Source organism: Ixodes scapularis, unplaced genomic scaffold (genome assembly GCF_016920785.2).
Source record: "Ixodes scapularis isolate PalLabHiFi unplaced genomic scaffold, ASM1692078v2 PGA_scaffold4__175_contigs__length_147842914, whole genome shotgun sequence".
NCBI classification, from domain to species: domain Eukaryota; kingdom Metazoa; phylum Arthropoda; class Arachnida; order Ixodida; family Ixodidae; genus Ixodes; species Ixodes scapularis.
Window position 1 is genome coordinate 16,098,394 of NW_024609879.1, and position 23,584 is coordinate 16,121,977.

At 45.6% G+C, this 23,584-nt stretch overlaps 1 long non-coding RNA gene across 1 annotated transcript; it reads right to left on the reverse strand.

The window, feature by feature from the left end:
- Nucleotides 1–136: 136 nt before the first annotated feature.
- Nucleotides 137–16,835, reverse strand: LOC115309173. The gene is made up of 3 exons (XR_003916660.4): nucleotides 16,581–16,835; nucleotides 11,913–12,072; nucleotides 137–309 (listed from the first exon to the last, which is right to left on the reverse strand). It is a non-coding gene; the product is annotated as an uncharacterized LOC115309173 (long non-coding RNA).
- Between the last annotated feature and the right edge of the window lie 6,749 nt (nucleotides 16,836–23,584).

Sequence of the window (23,584 nt, forward strand, 5' to 3'; positions counted from 1 at the left end):
CGTTCGACGACATTGGCTCCCCCTTCGACGAGTCAAATTGTGCGTCTCATTTGCTTAATTGTGGACAAATTTAGTATCAACGTGTTCGCGAGTGGGACAGCTACAAGTGGACACCGGACTCTTGACCATCGGACCAGGACTTTTTTAACTTCGGGGACTTTTCACTCCGGGCGCGGCCGCGGGCCACTAAGCCTACCTGGCGACCATGCCGGTGAGGTGCTCCTCCGAGGCGAAGATGGATGCCAACGTGATTTCCAGGGCGGGAAACAAGGTCGTCGAGGTTCCAGGCATGGATTTGGACCCGGACGACTGCGCAGGATGGTTACAAGTAAGAATCGGCAAGAAAAAAGACCCGAAGAAAACCTAATATCGAGTGTTCATATGACACGTAAAGCGTCGATGAAAACCACGAGGGCCGCTAGAATGCCAAGCATCTTGCCCAAGGAGGAAACTAAGGTCATTGTACGTCCGCGCGGAGGATTGGATCTAGCCAAAACTCCGATAGTAAGTATGATTTTGGCAATTAGGACGGCGGCCAACCTCCCACCGGCCGAGACGGCAATGGATACCCAGTGCTCGAACATACCACAGAACATTATGGTGATCAGCACACCCGACGAGCAACGAGGGAGACGCTACGGCAACATCAAGAGCATCGTGGTCGGAAACAAGACTTACGATGTAGGAGCCTAAGCGGCCACTCCACACGGAACGATGAAAGGAGTAGTAAAAGGCATCCTGCTAGAAGACTCGGCAAATACGATTAACGAGAATATCCTGAATGTATGGAACCCGCTACCTCGAGCGACTCAACGCATCGGTTCGTCGACCACGATCATCGTGGCGTTCGAAGGCCCCAAATCCCGTACTACGTTTATTATGGTGGCGGACTTTTGAAGTGTACCCTCTACCACAAGCATTTCGACGTGTGCCGAGCGCGCGGGAAGGTAGGACACAGAATGGACGTCTGCCCGACTCCAGAGGCTAAACATGCAAGGACTGCAGCAAGGAAGCGAACAGAATCTCCAGTGCAACCCCAAGTGCAACCTCTGTGGGGGACCTCACCTCACCAAGGACAGAACCTGTTCAAACCGGTTCAAGACACCCTACGTCATCAAGTGCAGACAATGGATGAAGACCAAGATGGCGACGCCAAAGGAAAAGGCGGGAAAAGTTTCCGCCAAAACGGAGGGAAACTTCCCAGAGCTGCGGCGCCCGCGCTCCAGGGGGTCGTCTCGCACCCGCTCGAGGAGTAGAAGTAGGAGCGCGGGCGACACGGTGACCTGGGCACAAAAGGCCCAACCGGAGAGCCAAACAGGTCTCGGACTATGTGGACAAGCTTATCACCAGTGCTGCTGTTGGAGATAGCACAGAGTTTTCCACGAAGCTTCAAAGAAATTCTATACACTTGTTTGGGATGCGACTTCGCAGATAGGCACAAGGGATCAGTTGAAGGTAAGATTTTTAAATTTTTATGTAGGCACTTTTTAGAGGATTGATGTGTGGCTACAATTCTGCACAGGTGCCCGTCAAGTCTCGTGCTTATCTTGCTAGTACCTGAGGAAACTGCTAAAATGCCACCAATGAAGAGCTAAAACAAAATCAAAACGGCTGCAAAAAAACTTGGCCATGCTCTGAGAACCTTGAAAAGAAGGATAGGAACAGTCGTGACAATGCTTGATAAACTGAGCAAAATGAAAGCACAAAATGGGCAAATGAAAAAAGAAGCATTTGCAGAATAGGTGAGTACTTTACACTAGGTCCCATATTTTAACTCGTTGCTGTTCTAACATTGAATTCTAAGCCTTATATTTCAAATGGTAGAAAGCTTTAATCTACAATGAATTGCACGGAGCTCGTAAACACTTGAAGGGAAGCCTCTTCGTGAAATGGTTGTCCTAAGAAATGTCTAGTGCCGTTCTTTTGTGTTTATGCTATTTCTAGCTTCAAAAACTGCCAAGAAAGCAACAAAAAGTGTCCGAGCGTGCTTCGAGACATTGAAATGAGCAGCAATGCAAGGTTACAAATATAGCCGCGACTGGTTGCTTGAGTGCATCATCCTTCGCATGACGACTGTTCGACTGCATGAGCACTTGAGACATCATAAAATTCTTGATGCCAGGGCATACATGCTTACTGCAATACATCAAGGTATGTGTTTTTGCCATTTTCTTGTCTTGCGACGAAGTCACACACCGCTATTGAGTTTTACTGCATCTTCAGAACTTCAAGGCTACTTTTGGATTCAACGCAAACCTACTGCGAGCTGTCAAGACAAAGGCTCAAACAATGAAAGAGATGGAACTGCACGGAGGGCTCGTGCTTCATGAACTAAAACTCTCTGCCCACTTGGACTTGCTGACGTCTTCAAAAATACAAGGGTTTGTCGACCTGGGCCCCTTCACTCCCGAAGACCAGAAGTACATCAAAGCAGACAAGGGCCCCGTCGTAATGTATTTGTGGGAAAATGGACGCAAGTCACTGATTATGTTTGTGATAATGCAACTGTTAGGCAAGGACTACACTTGATCGCCCATGACAGAGTTTTGAATTGGTCAAATTATACATATTGTAGACCAGTGGTCTCAAACTCATTCGAATGTCTGGGCCAGACATCCCACACCCGAACAGTCGAGGGCCAACATTAGACGGGGGGGGGGGGGGGGGGGGGGGGGGGGGGGGGGAGGAGAGACTGTGTTCTTTATGCTTTGTTTAAACTCAGTCTTGTTAGTGACATCTTTTAATTTGATTTGTTCATAAGACTACTTTGGGCCTTCATCTGACGTGATAAGAATTGAAATGGCATTGTCCCATGCAACGGCAACGACAGTGTCATTGTTGTTGCTCATTTCACCTAGGAATTAACCAAGCTCAACATGTCTCTAAAATACACAATCAGTTAAAATGACAGTTATTGCTCTCCTGACGATTTTTACTGCAACACTCGAACAAATACTTGTCTTTTAATGGTGATTTTCTTTTAAGGCGAAAATCCCGAGCTCGTTGCTTTATTTCTTGCAGTTGCTCCTGCTGACGAAGAAATCAGGAGCCGAGATACATCCTTCAACAAATAGCTTGTGCTTGCAGCCTCGTACCGAAATTGATGTACATTACAAAAAGCTGGGAAGCAAAATATAAAGTGAAATAAAGGGCAAATGAACACAGATACGTATGAACTATGTGAATATGTTAAAAGAGCAGATATACTTTTTAGGCGAAAAGTAATTGACAGGATGAAATCACTATAGCACGTGCCATTTCTAGCACTCGAGAAATGGGAACGAAGACTCATAGCTGGTTGCCTGCGGGCCGCATCCCAGCGAGTCGCGGGCCGCGTGTTTAGACCCCTGTTGTAGACTAAAGTCAAGATCCGACGGAACAGAGTTCACAGAACCATACCTCTTTCATAAGTGCAATACCCTACAGCTCTTTGTAATGAATGCTCTCCATTGCTTTTCGAATAAATACATCCGGCAACAAGGAAAAAAGTGGAGAAGGTGCAGAAATGGTATGACAATTTGTTGGTCATGTCGCAGACATTTTTAAACACAACCAACGTACTGGGTGGGTGAGATGAAATGAAATGGGATTAAATCAAACTTATTCATGAAAGTTTAGAAATGGAGGTGATGTTTGCATTGATACTTTAATTCATATCGAATCACACATAATGAGCCTAGCAGAGCCAGTTAGGTATTTTAGAATATATTTTTTGTTTAACATGTCTTGTTGAAAGACCGACAACCAGTTCGCACCTTCCCACTTTTCCCTCAATTCTCTCCCTCCTTCTACCTTTTCCACCGTGCAGACACACGCCCCCCTCTTGTAGTCCCTTCTTTTTATCCTTCGCTTTCCACGCCCAAAGACGTAGAGAGGAGGCCCTTCTGGCCTTGCAGAATGGAGAGTCTGGTCGTTGGCCTTTACCATTGTTTTAGTGAAAATGTTTTGTTTACATTTTCCATAGGTGTGTTTGCCTCAACTGGGAATGTCAAGGCCCACCTTTTGACAAGATTTGTCACAGAAGCCATCATCTTGTGCGAATAAGCAGGCATACTTGTGGACTATGTGTGCTGTGATGGTGCCTCTTGGAACCAGGCCATGTGGCATAATTGTGGCGTCCATGGTTCTGACACGTCGGTGCGATGCAAAGTTGTTCATTTGAGTGACTCGACCCGCTCCGTACACTTCATCTCTCATGTGCCTCATTTGGTTAGATGCACACGAAACCAGATGATGAAGACAGGCTTCAGCACACCAAATGGAAAAATGAGACATCCACCATCACTATCAATTATAAACTGTTGTCAAGTTTTATGTAGTACTTTAATCCTCCCACCATGTTGACTTCTGTTTAAATTTTAACATGATAAAAAATTTTAACAGGTACACCGGGAACAGGTTGCAGCGACGTGGAAGTGTGATAGGAGTGACATCACATTGAAGGCAGCTTACAAATTCACCAGGGCTCACATCTACCCAAATGGCTTCGAGAAGACAAGGGAGGACTTGGCCTTTCAAGTGTTCAGCCCCCTGAACACTTGAAAGGGGGGCTGAACACTTTCCAGCCCGTGCATTCATGGTGCACCAGGAGGAGGTGGAACACCAGTACCCAAACCTCAATGTGACCAATGAGTATTGTGGGGACCCTCTCCCTGGCTCCTCCGTTCTCCATGACCTTGCCGCTCCCCGCCGCCGTACTGTAGGGCGCTCCTTCGTTCCCCGCGACCTTCCCGTTTCCCGTCGCCGTCCTGTCGCGGAATGTCCGAGCCCTCCGGGAGGAACAGGGCAAGCGCCCCCTCACCCAGCGCTGACGTCGGAGGATTGGCTCGCAGCAAGGTTCCCGATTGGTCGGTCGGCGGGACAAGGACTTGGGAAGGTCTTAAAAGAGGAACGGAGACAAAGGAAGGGGTCTTTGGCCGCCGACTTCACAAGGGACCGGTCACGGAGGTCATCGGGACGACAGCGACAGGCGGCTCTTCAACGACGTGAGTTTCAGTAAACTGTCCTGAACACACACTGTGTGAGTGACTTCTTGGGGAGCGAGCGAGGCATGTCCCGATCGGGCGTCGATTAGGTAGCGACCCACAGTATGTAGCCGTTATGGTAGAGCTCATCAAGGTTATGACACTGAGATTTCCAATCAGAGCTCTCAGATATGCCTCATCTCACGCAATCACAACTCAGTTCCCATTTTTTTAAAATTATGGTTCAGTACCTGTTACTTAACTGCAGGCTAGGCAAGACCCAAGAAGGTGTGCTTGATAAAGTTCTCACCTATCTAGATGACTGAAAAAGGCATGCCGATGGGAAAGGCTTCCTCAGCCGAAGCAACTCGGAAGGACTGAGGGTGACATTTCAAAACACCAAGGAGCTCCTTGCGTACTTGATACACAAAGTGGGGTATCGGTACATCATGACATCCCACTTGAGTGAGGACTGCATTGAACGATTGTTTGGGATTGTGAGACAGTCTTCAGGTGCCAATGATAATTTCACACCAACTCAGTTCTGCGTCATAATGAGGTAACATAGTCTACATTCTGCATCCCTGTGCACATATATTTTAGGGTGAAATTTTATATCCCTAATATACCTTTTGAGATAACATTTTATTTCACTCATTGTGCAGGTGTCCAAGTTTCTGCAGCCTCGTTAAGAGCCCCAAAATGGGAATCTGCCACTTGGCATCCTGGATTCCCTTCTAGCTCCCACAGTTGATCAGATGGAAAATCAAGAAGACAGCACCGACGCCGTCACGGACACTGGCAACGTCGACTCGCCTGACAGCCTGGTCGACCACTCACCTTGTGTCAGCGAGCATAGAAATGTGCAGCTCATTTACTATGCAGCCGGCTATGCTGCCCAAAAAAAAGTTTTGGCATCAAAGTGTGTAGATTGTAAGGCATTATGCCTGTTACAGCAGTCTCAGGTACCTCCAACCCTTCCTGCTGTTGCAACTAAAGCGGGGGACATGGGGGCCTGCTGTACCCGTCCAAACAGCTTTTCAAGCTCATCCTCAGATTAGAAAACAAGCTGGCACAGGTGTTTAGTACCTGCAAACTGCATGCAGGCTTGATGGTGGACATTGTGAGTTCCTTGGGTGGACTCATTAAAATTGGCTATTCAAAGCATGCAGAAAGTCCTGACGAATAATGTTAAAAAATTTTACTGCGTCACATGATTTAATTTCTTTCTGAAGGGAAAAAACATGTAGAGAAAAAAAGTGTAAGAACTTGTGACCTGTCGGAGAATAGATGGCATTGCTCTTCAATAAAAACAGCAGTTGAAGTTGCTCCATTTATCTTTCCAGCCTTAGTGTTTTTTCTTCACATGATGCATGTTCACTGGATGAAATCAATCCAGACATTTCCTGGTCCCATAAGCTTTCACTGAGAATACACAACTCAAGAAAACCTCGCTTTCATTGATGCATGTGACACGAAAAAGATACATTGACACGAGACTAAAACTAAGTATTTAAAGGTATGCAAGATGTATAGCTGCTGAGAAAATAATTAAAAGCTTTGATATGATATAATTGATTCACCAGAGCTACTTAGTCACATCTACTTGCACGTTCTTCGCAGGTCTTGTACACTTTATACTTTGTTTTAAACTGCCGATTTTTATCATGCTGCACCCATGACACGCCTACAACTGACGTACAACCATTTAGAACAGATTTGTGCAAATGTGAGTCTTGATATTTTTGATGAAGAGCGTAAATTTTGAAAGTGTGTTGGGACTATTGTTTTGTCCTAACATTTCTCTTTTATCCTGTTTAAAATTTTACAACTAATTGACTTATTGATAAGTGCACAACTAAGGAGACGTAAAGCTGTTGGTGGGCCACTCAAAATAAAAATAAATATGTAAATAAATACTCATGTATAAAGGAAAGCAACAGATGTCATGCTCAAACTTCACTTTCTTAATGATGGTATGTAAAGCGGGGTAAACCATATTGTATAACAGCAAAACGAAAAAAATAATATAAGAAGCAAGACTAGGTGGCTGACTGCTCCCAAACGGCGTTCGCATTTTCAATATAGGCTTTTACCACTCGTGCAAGTCACGCTTTTCCACAGTGGTGTGAGAGAGGACAGAATGTATTCTTTCTCACAACCGCGGAGACAAGAACAAACGAAGAGTATGACCATTTCCACGCCGAACAAAGCATCTCCGAGGCGACCACCAGGTCTCTGCCAGCCGTCGGATGGCTGCTATGTGCCCGAGAGCGCCCTCACTGGTGTGCTCTCACATCGCGACACTTTCACAGCTGGCGGTCGCTGTCACCCCTCCCAGTTCTAGTACACCTTACCCAAGTCTCCAGATTCTGAGAGAGCACAGAAAAATTGGAGAAATGCGTAAGTAGTGCTGACAACCATTTTTGATAGGTTCACTGTGAGTATGGTCCTTTAGGCCAGACAATTAGTAAAGAGTAGGCTACATAAAAGTTTCCTGACGTCTGATAGATGCCGTATGAAGAAAACAACAGAAGTTGCGGGTAGCTGGTGACTGAGAGCTTCACCACAACCATGCACCTGCCATTTTGTCACGTCTCGTACGAGTTTTTCCCAGGTATGCCAGCTCCCCTACAGCCCAGACATGGCTCCCTATGACTTCTGGCTTTTCCGAAAGTTGAAATTGCATTTGAAAGGCAAAATATTTAAGACTGCTACTATGATGAGAGAGGACACGACGAGGCAGCTCCCGAAAGAGAGTGTCACAGGATGTTTTGAAAAGTGGAAGGAATGCAGGCATAAGTGTGCGAGCTGCTAAGGGGAGTACCTTGAAGATAAAATAGCATTGTCCTAAAGCGCCTACATTTTATAAAAATTAAATGGCTGGATAAACAGGTCTGATACAATGTAGAAGTAGCGACGGCATTAGTTTCGCCACAAAGCACTCCCGTATATTGTAAAGTGCACTGGAGCGAATTTTACAATATAAAAACGATGAATAACTTTTCATTTCTACAATATTTGATAATATTGAGGTGGTTATTGCACCTTATTTCATCTAAAACTACAGCATACAATGTAGATATAATCATGGCATTAGATTTCCAGTGATGTGATTGGCCACAGCCGTTTTGGAGCACCTTTTGGAGCAGCCAAAACGGTGTTTTGGAGCAGCAAAAGTGGCCTTTGGAGCAGGCAAAACAGTGTTTCGGAGCAGCAAAAGTGGCTTTTGGATCAAATATTCTTAAAAAAATAAACATATTCCTTTTAAGTGCTGGACGAACAAAGGACACTTCGCTCGCCGCAATAAACGAATTATGGTCAAGTTCGACCACCTGGGGGTCTTTCAACATGTAACTGAAATGCCAATGACATGACACATTTTACAATGCTTCAATTAAATTATACATATATATGTAACGTTATAGATAAATAAGATCCAAACTGCACATATTAAAATTTATTTGAAAATGACACTTATTAGTAAATATCACAGCATTAGGTTGACTACCGTAGTTATCTAATAAATGGAAGCTCTCTCCGACTGATGAAACACGTAACTACTGCAGTGCAATTCGAAATTGTACACAAGACAAAGATGCATTACGACTAGCGGGTGCTTTTCTTTCCGCTTTTCGAAACTTTCTACAAGGCTGCTGCAAGCCTCGCTTTGCCTTTGGCTATGCTCTGTTTCACCTTATGATGTACCGGAGGAAAGGCTACAAGCGCGAGCTTCTTGCTCAGGGCACATCTCGGCGGCACAAGCTCTCGTGCAGTAAGGGCAGCTGCCAATGCTATGAGCTCGCGCTTCTAGCCTCCGCTGTGGTACAACATAAGGTGAAACGGAGTATAGTAATGAATTCCCACTTTCAATGTCCCCAAAGAGACATTTAGACATCCCACAAGTGAACAGTGCTGTGGCCGCTGCCGAGCAATTCCGAAAAAACACTTGCCACCGTTTTACTGGTTCCCGACGTGCCAGATTTTTGTCCAAAGTAAGCAAACGTAAAACAATGGGTTGCAAGCGCCCCGGCTGGAGCCTCTGTCGTGCGGTCATGTTCGCATGCACATGAGGTCAACTTCGGCAGACTTGCATTTGCACGTGCTTCGTCGCGCGAGCGGAGATGGCTGTTCGATCGAAACAGACACCATGCCACTCCGCTCCGTCGTCAACTGGTTCCAAAATTGTGCGCAAAATGTAATTGTTCAGCATACGACAAAAAACAGCAGTCCAGCAGCACGTGCTTGCCAGGCCGGCAGGCGAGGTACAAGCTAAGCACACAGAAAAAAGGGACCATCGCGAGTCAGGGTCAAAAAGTACTTAGAGTGCTTTGTACAACGACTGGAGCACTGAAACGACAACACACGCCCGCGTCTATCGTTGAATTTTTTTTTAAAAAGACGCGAGACGAGACACTTGAACAGCATGAACCACATGAACGACGGGAGCGTGAAACGAGAGGTGGCGGGAAAAACTATGCAAGGCCGGATGATCGATTGATACAGGGTACTTTTTGTTGGGCGGCCGCTTGCGCTACCTTGCTCATGCACGCTCAATCACGGTACTCAGTTTAGTTTCGGTTTTGAAAGACGACCACAATTGGTCTTTTGGCGCAGGTTTGGCGCAGATTACCCATATATTGGCAAAATGTAGCAGGATGTAGCAGGGTTAGCCCCTTTGCGCAGTTTGGCGCAATTGGCGCAGCAATCACATCACTGGATTTCCCACAAAGCATTTCTGTATTGCAGTGACGTGAACTAACAAATGGACGATATGAGCAGCTTTTAATTTTTTCTAACATCCAGGTCTTCAGATTAAGGAAAGGCTGACTGATGTTGCATATATTGTGCAATGTGTGACGTCACTGTCCTGTGGGTAAGTATTTGTTATGGCACAGACTGGTCTACCGCAGCCCAAATGCCTGTTTTATATTTTCAGAATTAGTATTCGTTAAGCGAACATGCTCCTCAGTTCCCTATGAAAGTCAATAAATTTAAGTATTTAGGAACAATTTATGGTAATGCCTTGCATTGAAATGCTAACACTAGTGAGTAATTATTGCAGTGTCTGCTTAATTCTGTTTTTTCTTCTTAAAGTACCAATAATAGCAATATAACCAGTTGAGTTTTTTTTTTTTTTCACGGCTAAATTAGCACTGTCATGGTGTTGGCACGAAATGCTGGCACAGGCATGTTCTTTATACAAAAAAATGGTATATGTATTGGGTCTTCTGTCGCCCCAGTGTTGTGCGATATTTATCTGAGCGAAATGGATAAATGTATATCTGGGTCTCTTGAAGATGTACATGTGCTTAAGGTTTGTCGATACGTTGACGATTTTTTAATTGTTTTAGGTGATTTGACTGGGACAAATGAAGTTGATGTTGCTTCGAAAATTATCGACATTTTTAATAGTCACTCGGGAGGTTTAAATTTCACTTGCGAATTTGCAAACCAGAATTGCATTCAGTTTTTAGATTTACAGCTTGATTTCTCTAGGCAACACTTGTGCTGGATGTACAACCCACAATCTAAAAAAAGTCTTTTGTCATTTGAAAGTGCCCACTCCAAACTTATAAAAAGAGGAATAGCTACAAATTGCTTACTGGCTGCCCTCACAAAAAGTTGCGAACACAAAATGTCAACTGCCTTCAATCAGCAGTTTAGGAACTTAAAATCTGCAGGGTACCCTAACATGTTACTGTCAAGCGTTTGCGAGAGCCTATTACAGAAACTTAAAGGATCACAGAATAAAAAACATACTTTAGAACAGATCAACAAAAAAAGAGTGCAAGTTGTGCCTTATATGCACAGGGTATTGCATAATTTGAAAAAGATAGCTGGTAGATATGGTATTAATCTCCTTTTTTCGGCTCCCTGCAAGCTTGGCAAGATATGTCCTATGCTTACAAGGAAAAAAATTGATCAATGCGCAAAAAAACATGCCGTCACGTACACCAACTGCAGAAGTGGGGTTGTTTATGAAATTCCTTTTAGCTGTGGCCGAGTTTACATTGGACAAACGGGTCGATGTTTCAATGAGAGAGCGCGCAAACATAATCTGTCTGTACGAAGCAATTCGGGTGGTCATCTTGCTGAGCACGTTAAACGATGTGGGTGTAAACCACTTTTGAATATGACGAAGTTCCTAAAGAAAGCAAAGGACAAGACAGAGAGGGAAATTATAGAGGCGTTTTTTATCAAAAAAGCGGGAGACAAGTGCATCAGCATGCCCTCAATGTGTCTCATTGACAAAGAAATATTTTTTCTTGATGGTTTTATCTAAAGAACGGCGCGTGGTAGGCATATAATCTTAAAGTATAATTTTTTTGTGTGTTTTGGGGTTTTTATGCTCGCTAGCAATGGTATATATTGCTTGGTTGATGATGAAATAAACTTAGTTGGAAGTAAGCGCCAGTCCTGTTGTATTTGTGCCTTCTTTGTCCTTGTCAAGTTTGCGCTTTTTTAATCATGTCTAGTAAGAACCAACTAGCCCAAACAAAAGTTGTTTTACTGGCACAGGCAGTTGAAATACTAACAGAGGAAGTATGTCGTAGTATTGAATTCTGTTTTTAAAATTTATTAGTCGAAGTAAGTTTCTTTATCAACCATTATCTTAGTTTTCATATTTTGACCGAACAACCATTCATCCCTTTGCTTCACCCAATTTTAAGCAACCTTGAGGTAGCACGTCTACCATTTTACAGTAGTCGAGCTCGAGGCATTTTATGTGCAGTGCTCTTTCACAGCTTACACAGGTTCGCAAGTAGCACAAACCGAAGGACTTCTTGGTTTACCATCAGAAAACCAACACAACGACATAGCACGAGCACTTTGCAACAATATCACAAACTACCTTAGGACTGGGATTGCCGAAATTATTCGAACCACTAGTTTATGAGGCCCAGTTTTGTATAACGCCACAAAGGCAGGAAAAACAGCACTCACCGTGCAGAAGGCGACAGGCTTAAGAGAAGACATCAAATGACATCCGGCAGCAAAGTGCGACAGCTGCGTCATCAAAACGATGTTCACGGATGCACCTCGCCACCGATACCCCAGACAAAGGCAAGTTTCTCCTTTGGACGACCAGCTCGGATCCATCCAGCTGCGTCAGAGAAAGTAGTCAGTCCAGACACGCAGCACCACCAAGCACTCTATCAGACTGCCCGTTCGTAATCACGTAATTAGGGTTCCAGGTTTTTGGGGTTTATTTTGTTTCCAAATTCTGGGGCATTTTTCGGGGTTTATTTGTGCCCAGAAAATCAACATGTTTGCAGTATCAATTTTCAACTTCAACTTGTTGAAGTAAATAGAGCACAAGATAAAGATTCCCCAACCTCCAGGAAAAATATGCGCGATACTTGCAAAACGTCCCCATAGCAGTAACAGAATTAGACAAAATTAGGTTTTGAAAAAAGAAGCAACCTCACAAACAGTTCGGAGGGGTCTGTGTCCCCGGGCAATGCATACTAAAACTGCAGATAAAGGTGTTTTTTTTTTGTTGTTGTTGCTTTGTGAGGTTTGTATTTTTTTTTTTTAGTCCTGAACAGCTCAGATTTAGGGTTTCTCGGTTTTGATAAAAGTGGCTCGAGGGTTGATTTTCAGGGTTTGTCTATATTTACCATACAAAATGTATGCACTTCCCAGCGTATGGCACTTTACTACGTAGTAATTCTTCCCTGGTTAGTAAGAAATGTTTTGCACGTTGCATCTTTTGTTAATAAAAGGCATGCGAGACTTCACAGGTAGCGCCATAGCCTCTCTCCAATGCCGAGGAAGCTCCTGTGTTTCACATGCGTCTTTCAAAAACACTAAGTCTGTCAGTCACGGAGTGGAGTTTTTTACGACTGCCTCTACGTTTCTGACCGAAGCACAAACAAGCTCCCGCCAAATATTTCGACCATCTGATGAAAATTTCAATACACTAGAGATATTTTTTCATTCGCTTAGTTTGCATTCACGTGATAGCTCGTTTATGAACGGTGAACTGAGCAATTAGACCGTCTGATTTACACTTTTACACGAAGCAGAAGCTGATGTACAGGACATTCTCGAGCGTACTTAAGTGGTAGATTTATCATACTCAGAAATATGGTTTCAGGAAGAAAAGATTAAGCCTAAAAAACCTGCTTCTTCCCAAAACACACAAAAGAAAACAATAAAATAAATTGATGCTGGTATTTACAGGTGGCACAATTAAAAGTAAAAAATGTAAAAGCTTCTTAGAAATGAACACCCAAAAGCACGTCCAGCAGATCCGAGCATGCGTGCTACCATCTGTGAGCAGCGATGTCAACCAGAAGGTATTTGACATTTTCCTACCTGAACATGAAAAAGGTTTTTCTAGGTTTAATTTATTTTTTTCTTGAAGTCTACACTTCTAAAATTTGGGTATAATATACAGAAGCAAATGGGACCTATTAGGACAGTCACAGTGGCCACAATATCAAAGAGCAAACAGGCATGAAAACCAGCTGTTGACATAGTTATTCCCAAGCAAGATAAAAAAAAATCACAATTAAAAAAAAATTATATACATCAGATGGATTTAAATTATATTAATATTATTTAAATTGCTACAGCCGTAAAATAGTAGTCACTGGTTGTACAGGAAGTTCCCCAGAAAAGAGAACAGTATTTTTTGGTCCAGGTAAATAAACTTTACATGCAGAAAGCTGAAACTGTGCGAGATTGTGACGCCAGCAGTTGGGATAGAACACGAAAGTTAGAGAACATGATGTGACCTGCATCAAAAGATAATGGAGGAAAAACTAACTTTTTCTACGAGCCAACATCCCCCTAAGCCTGATATCGTAGAAACAAGGAGCGACAGTGTGGACACTTGTAGGACTTATATCAGAGAAAAAAACTTATCAGCAAGAAAGGGGCTATTGTTTTCTTTCTTGCCGAGAATACTGTTTTCTTTCTTACCCGCCACACGGTCTGCTTGATGCCCTTCGAGGATTATCTCTGTTGAGATAATTTCGGGAAAGCCCTTCGCGGTCTTCGCGAAAAATAGCTGATCGGGTGCGGGGTAGGGGCCAAAGCCGACTCGTCCGTTCCTTTGCTTCAGTGCTTTGCAAAAAACAAGCTCTCCTCAAAACGTGTCCTGAAGAAGCAGACATGAAAGCAGATGCTGCTTGTGCGCTGCTCGACTACAACATCGCTACGGCGTGTGTATAGCGCGTATGTTACAGCATCCACATGCATGACAACAACACAAAGTTTTCATGCAAAATGCAGGATCACTGAACTGAACAACTCGAAAGATTAATAAAATGCATAATGTAAGACTGCAATGCTCGTAAAAGGTAGAGGTCATTCAGCGCGTTAGTAGTACAGACGCTGGGTGGGCACCCAGTGGGGATTCATATCGTTCATGAGAGTCAAAGGTTCACCTGTACATTTAAAGACATGCCTGTACTTCTGGCATTAAAAGTTGTAGCATCTAAGCTGTACCAACCTGCACCACCACCAAAACAGTAGGCTCGTTCGTTAACTGCACCTCCTGCACCGGTGCAAAGAAGTGTAAGAGAGTGTACTTCCGGCTTGCGGTATGTGTATTGAGATACGGCCGGAAGTACACCGCTTTACTTTTCTGCACCGATGCAAGAAGTGCAAGTAAATCGAACGAGCCCACCATCAACACAAGTGGGCTATGAAGACCCCAGAGATAAGGAACCTCGGCGACAAAAGAAAAAGCAAGGAGAGCAGCAGCGGTTGTCCGTAATCAACTGGGTTTGTCAGTCCTTGCAATGTGACACGATCAGACACTGTAAAGCTGCCTTAGCCGCTGTGGCGAAGCACACGGAGTATGAATGTAAGGTTTCTGCAATACATGTATTATGGATGACACGTGTATTCCTTACCGGCAATCAGAGCCGTGTATTGAGAGAGTTTGGTCAATGGGAGGCGCGGGCAGAGTCAGGGCGTGTGGCAGAGTCAGAAAGAGGGCTTGGCATGCTCTCTTGACCAACCAGAAGCCGAAAAGAATCCCCTAGCGGTGGTAGCGGCAAACAGTTCTGATCAAAAGTCTATGTTCGTATATGGTTTTAATACACGCGTAAGAGTGAAGTGTAGTAACTCTTTGTGGTTGAAAATAGGGTGCGCGTGTTGCTTTGATCATGATCATGCAGAAAGATGTAAGAAACGAATGCACTGCGCAACTCTGTTTTGCACGGACGTTCGGACGGCAGATTCCCGGCCCTGGGCGCTTGGCGTACGGATCATGTCGATCGTTCCGCTAGTCGCACTCTTCCACCATCATTTTGGATTAACGTGATTGAAACATCACGTGTACCATATTTTCAGCCATTGAGAGTTACTCCAATGCAGTTATCAGGTTTGTTTCTCGCGACCACCGCCAGGGTATTATTTCCGGCTTCTGGTTGGTCACATTCGAATTTCTGAAGACGCCCTGGAACACGCCCAGTCCGCTTTCGGGCAATGGCGCCTCCTCATTTGTCTCCTATACTTCCCAACGAATGGCCAAACTCTCTACATTTACGGCTCTGCCGGCAATGAAGCACCGACCACAGACACGGCTCTCATCGAGGTTCTCCGAATCCCTATGGTGTATGTACACGGGCCAGAAGCTCCGGTGTTTCTCGGACAGCACCTTTGTGCACTCACACTCTCGGTGTATCACTTTCAGCAAAATCATCGCAATGGCGGCCGGCGAGCGGGACTATGGGAAGTGATGTCACCTCCGCTGCCTTCGGGATGAGCTACCAGTTGGGAGGCTATGCGAGACGGCGAGACGAAGCAGGACCGGAACATTGCCGCCTGTTGCGATTGGTCAGCGCCACGCCACTGGCCAATCCCAGAAGGTGGCAATGTCCCGGTGCCTTCGTTCCGTATTGCCTCTTGCTTGCCCGTTTTTTCACGAGTTACCTTTGTCTCCAAGGCGGCCGACAGGTTTAAGTCAGAGCATAACCCCCGTCAAAGATGGAGCAGTAACAAAAGGCACCAAGGCAAAAAAAAAAAAGGCAGAAAGTAACAATTCTTATGTGACTTCTGCCGGAAAGGCTGTTGCCATAAAACCTAGAAGGAACGGCGGCCGAATGGGCTAACGCGTCTCAGCTCGGAGGGTGGAGCGAAAGCTTGCGCTGCAGAACCCCCTAGGTTCGATTCTCACCTCCCGCCCATTTCGATCTGGATGAGTTTCGCACCGGCACGCGTTTGTGTAATCACTACCCCGTGGTACACATTAAAACCCCCAGGCTAGCGGTTCTACTGCATTGGATAAACTTCTCATATAAAGCTGAGAAACAGGCCACTTAAATCTGTCTAAACATTTTTTTTTTTTTGCGCATTTGTTTACGCGAAATGCTTATTACTGCTGTGCTCTTGTGTTGGTGAAGCGGAAATGTGGGGGACAGGTGGCCGAGTTCGTATGTGGAGCCTGAGCTCGCCCTGCAGAACGCAGGACTGGGTTCGATCCCCGCTCCGCGCTGAGTGAGCGTCGTTCCGGCATACGCTCGAAAAGTAGAAACTGCGTCTAAACTTCTCACCTAGAGCGTGAGCCAGTGTCGGCCCTCTCAATTGACGCCGAAAGATGCGAGACGCTGCGATAACCGTACTGAACTAGCGCACAGCGTTTAAATTTCTTACCACGATGCGCCGGGGTTCGAAGCAGAAACTCGATTGTTGCTGTCAGTAGAGCGGCGTCGGAGACACTTGACAACGCTTCTTCGACGATTGCGTCCCGACGTTACACAGCAACGGGACACGATGCCGGAGCACAGCGTACACGCAGGGTGTCTAAAACAGCACAAGGGCAAGCAACAAACGTTAACGAACCGAAGCCACCGAAACCGCGTACGAGATCCACGAGGAAAGGCTGACGGTTTTCCGACAGACGGCGGGAAGCAACGCAGGGGCTTGGCTTGGAATGGCTGTCCACCCGGCATGGTACCGGATTCCAGCAATCAAACACGAACCGAAACCATTTCATTGAGGGACAGAACCAATATTTCGATTTCAAATTAGCAGTAGAGTAAAGCACGCAGGCAGAACCTACATCTTGATGGATAATAAAGCGGTCGTGCGACCCCGCATAGACCACATCAAAATCGGTGCATGTTTATGCGTGCTTTCTCACTCAACATCAGAAAACCTCGTATCCCGACGATCGTCCGATCGTTTTGACGGCATCCCCCGCGAGACAGAGCAGCCTTCAAGTTAGAGAAAGTGCGAGCGGCAGAAAAGGAATGCGGCCTTCGATTACCAAGTTTGCGGGACGCATTTCATAACGGCGAGCGACGGCACTTTTCTACCGTTGTTTACTTTCACGCACGCCTTTGCATCGGCTGTTGCCCGTTCGTGGTGCAGATGGCCTTTGCCTTTCGTTACATCACGCCGTTTCCACCCTTCGAGCGCACCTTTGGGGCTCCCGGCCGAGTATCGGCGATTGTTGCGAAGTGAGCCCGGCAAGACGGCGATCGGTCGGCGGCAGCTCCCGTGTGCAAGCTCGCCGAGACGCCGCCACCGGGGCATCGGTTCGTGCCGTCCGCGAGACGGTAACCTTTGCAAGGAGCGAAAGTAAGCAGGCAAGTCGGTTAGGAAACATCATATAATAAACTCTCCGTTATTTGATTAGTCCTTGTCTCGAGGTCTAGATTATGACGGTAACCTTCCGTTGCTTACCAGTATTTCGCAAGATCATAACAATTTTTCTACAAGCGACTCCTAGAGCCGCTCGTTAATTTTTGAAACATGCAATTCAGATTGTTTTTTTTTTTGTTTTTGTTTTCAAAACTTTGTCGGCGGCATATGGAAACTTTCTGCTCGTAGCGCGATCGCACCAATGCCGACAAATTCTGCACGTACTGGATAAACGTCGTCATCGTAAGCTCAGCATGTTTTTCCAAGTTTACGTTTAACACAACTAGGTACCTTTGTTGAAAATATGGTGCATGTCAGCGCATGTCCTGGCCGTTAGCGGCATCCTATGCCCTGGTAAGCGCAACCGCGCGGTGTGAAGTCAACCACCAGTATGGTGCGGGGCCCCGTTCTTCCCTATCGTGACGTCACTTGCAAGGCATGTATTCGCTCTTTCTCGAATGCGCGAACAGCCTTCAAACGTGTCTGGTGTCTGGTCCCGAACTAGACGACGGGTAATTCACTTCAATGGTAAAAAATGCCGAGTAAAAAAAAAGAGGAATTGTACACGAACCGGAAGTGTGTCGGGGCCACCCGCTAGAAGGCTCCACCGAGTTTGTTGCTAAACAAAAAAGGGCAAATAGTCGCTGACAAAGTGAGAAGGGTTTGGAGGAAGTTGTCCCGCCTCCAGCGCGAGTTTCTCTGCCTTCGACGACGCAATTTGGCATTTGGACTGGAACGCGTGCTGGGGGCCGGGCTTTCTCGCCCCGCCGTTCTTGCTCTGTCAGTGACTATAGTTTAGGCTGCAAAAAGGATGCTGTCTAGCCGTTAAACGGTCGGTTGTTGTAGCGTAGGAGGGCATTTGAACGCTGGGTAGGCGCGCCGTCGGTTGACGCTCTATTGCGAAAAATAAAAAAGAACCAAAAAAAAAAAAAACGACGAAGTAGCTTTAGTGAACAAAAGGTAAGGGCGCAAACGAGCTGGTGGTGGTTAAACATTTCGACAAAAACCCCGAGACTGGGACAAAAAGGGACGGACAAACACAAAGTCTTCTGACAACGAAGGTCAAACACAAAACACACCACTATGTCACGAGACTGGGGCACGGCAAAATGGAATTTAAAGCGGTAAAAAAAGAAAATAGAAGGACAGTTTACGTTTAGAAATGTTGTCCGTCCCCCTTTTTTACTCCCGTTTTCTGCCACTTTGAATTTTCTTTTTCGTGCTCTAGTTCCAGGTTCATTATCGTGGCAAACTTCCAGCAACTTGCCCACACACTAACCGTACTTTCAACGAAACGCGCGTTGGTTGTGGCCCGTGTCCGAAGGCCCCTCGCTCAAGCTTGCTGGGAGAGCCCAGACAAAATCTCAGCTCGCTCCGAGAAAGCTTGCCTGCTTTCCAACTCACCTGCGTACTCACCAGTTGTGTGACCTGTTGTACTGCTTTGGTTTAACAAACCGAGAGCATAGAGAGCCGCGCAGCTGACTTCCCGAGAACTTTGGAATCACTACAGAGTATGAAAAATTAATCGGCTGGTGAGCTCCGCCGCAAGCCCAGCTAGGGTGACCACCCGTTCCGCGACTCGCGGGACTGTCCCGCATGGAGCGCGCGTGTCCCGCGTCCATGCGGGACACGCGCGGTATTTTCGGTATTTTCTTATTCACTGATGGCAAGGGGGTTTCATAGCCTCACTTTTTTTGCACTGCGAAGTGAATATAGATTTCACATTTAAATATTCTAAGCTTAAATGGTAAAACAAAATGGCTAGGTGGCGTAAGCTACCGCCCGATCCAAAGGGCTCAGCCGTATTCATCCATCCATCCATCCATCCAGCAAGAAATACCAAAAATCTTTAAAATGTCCGGCATTTGACATCGTCATAGCATTCACTACGCAAATTATGGCGCTTCCAAAGAACGGGCCACGGGATAGCGCGGAGGTCGCTGATAAACATGTGAATATCGATGGGATGCCATTTTCTATACAAGCACTGTGGGAAGCGACCGTCGTTCTTGCAGGAAAAAGACGCACATGTGCCGTTGTGCCTCTCCCCTTGATGGCAAAATATTGCGAGTGAAAATTGCTTGCCAAAAGTTGAAAAATAAACTATTGTAATTATTTGCAAATAATGCTGTCATGCGAAAGGGTTGTTTTGGAAAGCTTTCTTTTTAGTGTCACAAGGGTCGAAAAAACAGCCACTTAACCCTTTGTAAGACAGTGGGACCAGGGCTTAAAGCCTGGGGGGTCTCAGGGGGTCTCGAACTCCCCAATGATTTTAAAGCATGGTCTGAGACCCTCCTTCACAGCCCCAGCATTAGTGAAATCAAAATCATATTTTGCAATAAAATAGCTTGTTTTCAGGGATGTGACATTTGGGGATTGGCAATTTGAGGGTTGCAGGTACAGCGTGGGTATAGTCAGCAGTGGGGTTTATTTTATGTGCATCTAGTACATCTCGTCAGAACCCCCCCCCCCCCCCCCTCCCCCTACCTTTTTTGTAGGGACCCCCCCTGAACTTACGGGATACTTCAAACCCTGAGTGGGACACACATGTCCCACCTGTGAGAATTGGTTCAATTGAGTCTCTTCGGGTTCGTGGGACACCGGCGTCCTGGATGGATGGATGGATGGATCTGGCTAAACCCTGTGAATCGGGCGGTGGCTTGCGCCACCTAGCCATTTTCTCCTTTAGCGCCATCTATGAATGTCAAATGCCACTTTTCCTCAGTTTTCTTTATCTTCACGAGACGGCAGAATGTTGAAAACATGTACTTGCTTTTGCCATCGGTTTTCGAAACATGGATCCGTAGGTTCCCATTTTTCGGAAGTTACTTCCTTGGTCCCCGAATTGGAACTAAGTTGCCCTTTACGTTCTACGTCTTCCTAAGCATGTAAGGAGTAGGTGAATAAAGTATTAGCACATTTTAGATGGCCCATGGGTTTATATTGTTGGTGATGTACAAGCAGGTGTGAATTCGTTAGGCTTAGTAACAATCTTTTTACAGCCAATGCTGTAAAGGTGGCTCGTCATTCTTGCTGTTGCAATATTTTTTTTTTTCTAATAGCTGCCGGAGCTGATGAGGAGGCTTTAGAACTGCTCTTTAGCCTTCCGGACGACTCGGCGAGTGACGCGTCCGGCGACTCGGATGACGATTTACAAATGGCCTCAACATCAGCTTTGGCTCCAGCAGAGTCATCAGAAAGCGATGATATGAACGAACAAGCAGCGAAGAGGCCAAAAAAGACGTGCAAGCGAGAAAGACGTAGCAAGAAGGCGCGTGTACAGCCTGAAGCAGATGCTAGTCAGAGCGGCGAATTCAATGGGATGCCATCACCGTCCATGGTATGGATGGCTGGCTAATCTCAAGACATTCCTGAAAAGGTCACTGAAAAACCTCCAACATGCTCTCCTAACCTAAGCACTGATAGCAGTGCCTTTGACGCGCTTACTTGTTTTTTTGATGAAGAAGTGTGGACACTGTCCACACTTCTTCATAAAAAAAACAAGTAAGCGCGTCAAAGGCACTGCTCTGTGACAAATACTGTCCACTGGACAGTATTTGTCACAGAGAATAACCGGTAAGCTAATCAGATACGAAAAGCGAACTGGGGAGCCACTCTCAGCCAGTGAGCTCAAAGCCTACATAGGCATGCTCATTCGTATCAGTATTGGTTCCTTGCCCCAGGTCTGCCTGTACTGGAGCTCAGATCAGCTCTTCATTGTGAAGGAAATCTTTCGCGTGATACCCTTTAAGCGTTATCAATAAATCACAAGCTGTCTGCACCTCAATGACAACACGCAGCAACCAGAGCGGACCCCGCCAGGATGTGACAGGGGCTATAAACTGCGACCTCTTATCGAAGCCATCAAAAAGAATTTACGAAAAACATACAGCCCGTCCTTTCACGTCGCGGTTGATGAATCAGATTTTTTTCAATGGTCGTTCGGCACTAAAACAATACATGCCGGTGAAAGCGAAAATCAAACGGGGGTACAAACTTTGGAGCCTCGCCGACAGTAAGACTGAATACCTTTGCCGATTAGAAATGTATCAATGACGCAACGGAGAAAGGCCCACTGATCAGACTCTTAGGGGACATGTCGTTCTCTCGCTGACGAAGAGTATAGTAGAAGAACGATCCCAAGTTTTTTTCGACAATTTTTTTTCGTAAACCAAACTGCTCCTGCAACTACGAAAACGAGGAGTGTTTGGCTGCGGTACATTCAGGACCAACAATCGAGACCTGCCCCCAGAAGTCAAAATTGACAACAAGCTTTCTACCGATCAAAAGGGCCAGTGTCGGCTTACCGATGGCGAGACAAAAAATGTGACAATGATGTCCGATTTTCATGACCCTGAAGAACAAGCTTCGATGAAAAGGAAGCTTCCCTGCATAAGAGAAGATCGCGACTCCAGCGACCTATAGGGGGCGCCACCACCAAACAAACATGGCGGCTGAGTCCAGGTCGCGTCGGCTCGGCCGGGCCGCCTGAACAGGTGGCGCGTTCAATTTAAAAGGTTTTCTTTTGTTTAATGCCTAATTTTATAGGTATTTGAACTGAGACGGTTTAGTGTAGCCGGTGCACATAAACTTGCAGAGCATAGTTTTGTTTTCCAATTGTGTTTTTTGTTCTTTTCATGTCAAACTTTCGTTTCGGAGATTTCGTTCGAAAACGAAACTATGGGCTCTCGAGAGACGGTAATATACAAATCAGTTTTGATCATCTAAGGAAAGCGGCAATGAATGCAGAATTCTCCCACCGACAGTAATTTTCAGCCAACTCGCATGCCTCGATCATGCGACTTATCTGTCCACGAAATCGAGCTTTTGTGCGTATCCGCGTTTAAGAAACAGCTCGAGTCGTCTGCTTGGTCAACAACACAGGCTGCAGGAAAATTACGAAAATTAAGCAAGCGCTTCTTGAGCCAAGGAGCATGTTAACCTGCCGGCACCCCACTAAGCAGCTGATACTCGTATTTCAATTCAGGTTTTAGTAGCAATCGAAAAGTCATTTTGATGAGCGGGTTATGTATTATATTACGTACTATGGTCCCACTAAAGCGATATTAGTATATTCTTCGGTTTGAAATATGAGCTTAGTTAACTAGCTATTATGTGAACTTCTGAATAAAAATATATTTAAGAGAGAGAGATACTAAGTTAAACTTAACCAAATGGTTCTTACCAGTAGCACGGAGACGAATGCGGACAAACTGAAGAGAGTCTTCATTGGAGATTCACGCAGAACCTCTCTGGCATTGAACTTGACTTCGAAACCTGAACAGAAAAAATTAGTATTTTTGTGGTCGGTCAACCTGAGCAATGTAGACGTATATTGCTGCTGGCTTAATTCGACAGAGGTATAATATAAATATTGGAGGCTTGATAGATCATAATGCCGTGACAGCTTCTAACGTTGCGAGACGCGTCCCCCCACCTTTTGAAAACAGATAATATCCCTCATTCATCATTTGCAGCGAGCAGGTTTTCCTGAATCAAGTAATTGCGAAATCAGCCCAACTCCTTCAGAGTGGTCCAGAGGATTTTTCGGCGAAAAGCAGCCAAGATGAATAGCCAACGCACCGACCGGCCAGGGTGGCTCAAACTTGAGGCTAATCGAACACAACCAAACTCAAGAAAAGCAGCTATCGAACCTTCCATTCACTTGAGTGCAGCATTGGTGTTCCCTCCAGTGAAATGCCTCGTCTGTAGTCCTCCCACTGTTCTACATCCTCATAAAGAAACCCCTTATAAGTTACCAAATAGTCGTCATTTTGAATGTGATTCGAGGCAGACAAGAAATCAAAACGTTTTGCCACGATTCCTCCCCATCCAAGAAATCGAAAACACGTGATGGAAGGAAGCAATCTATCTGAGGCTTCGCCACACTAATGAACACTCAGGCAAACTTAAGAAATTTTCGGACCTTCGTGAAATTACGCTGTTCGCCATCGCGCCGACAACACGTGTCCGCGAAAGCCCCCAGAGATGCGGAGGGGCGCGGAGCGACC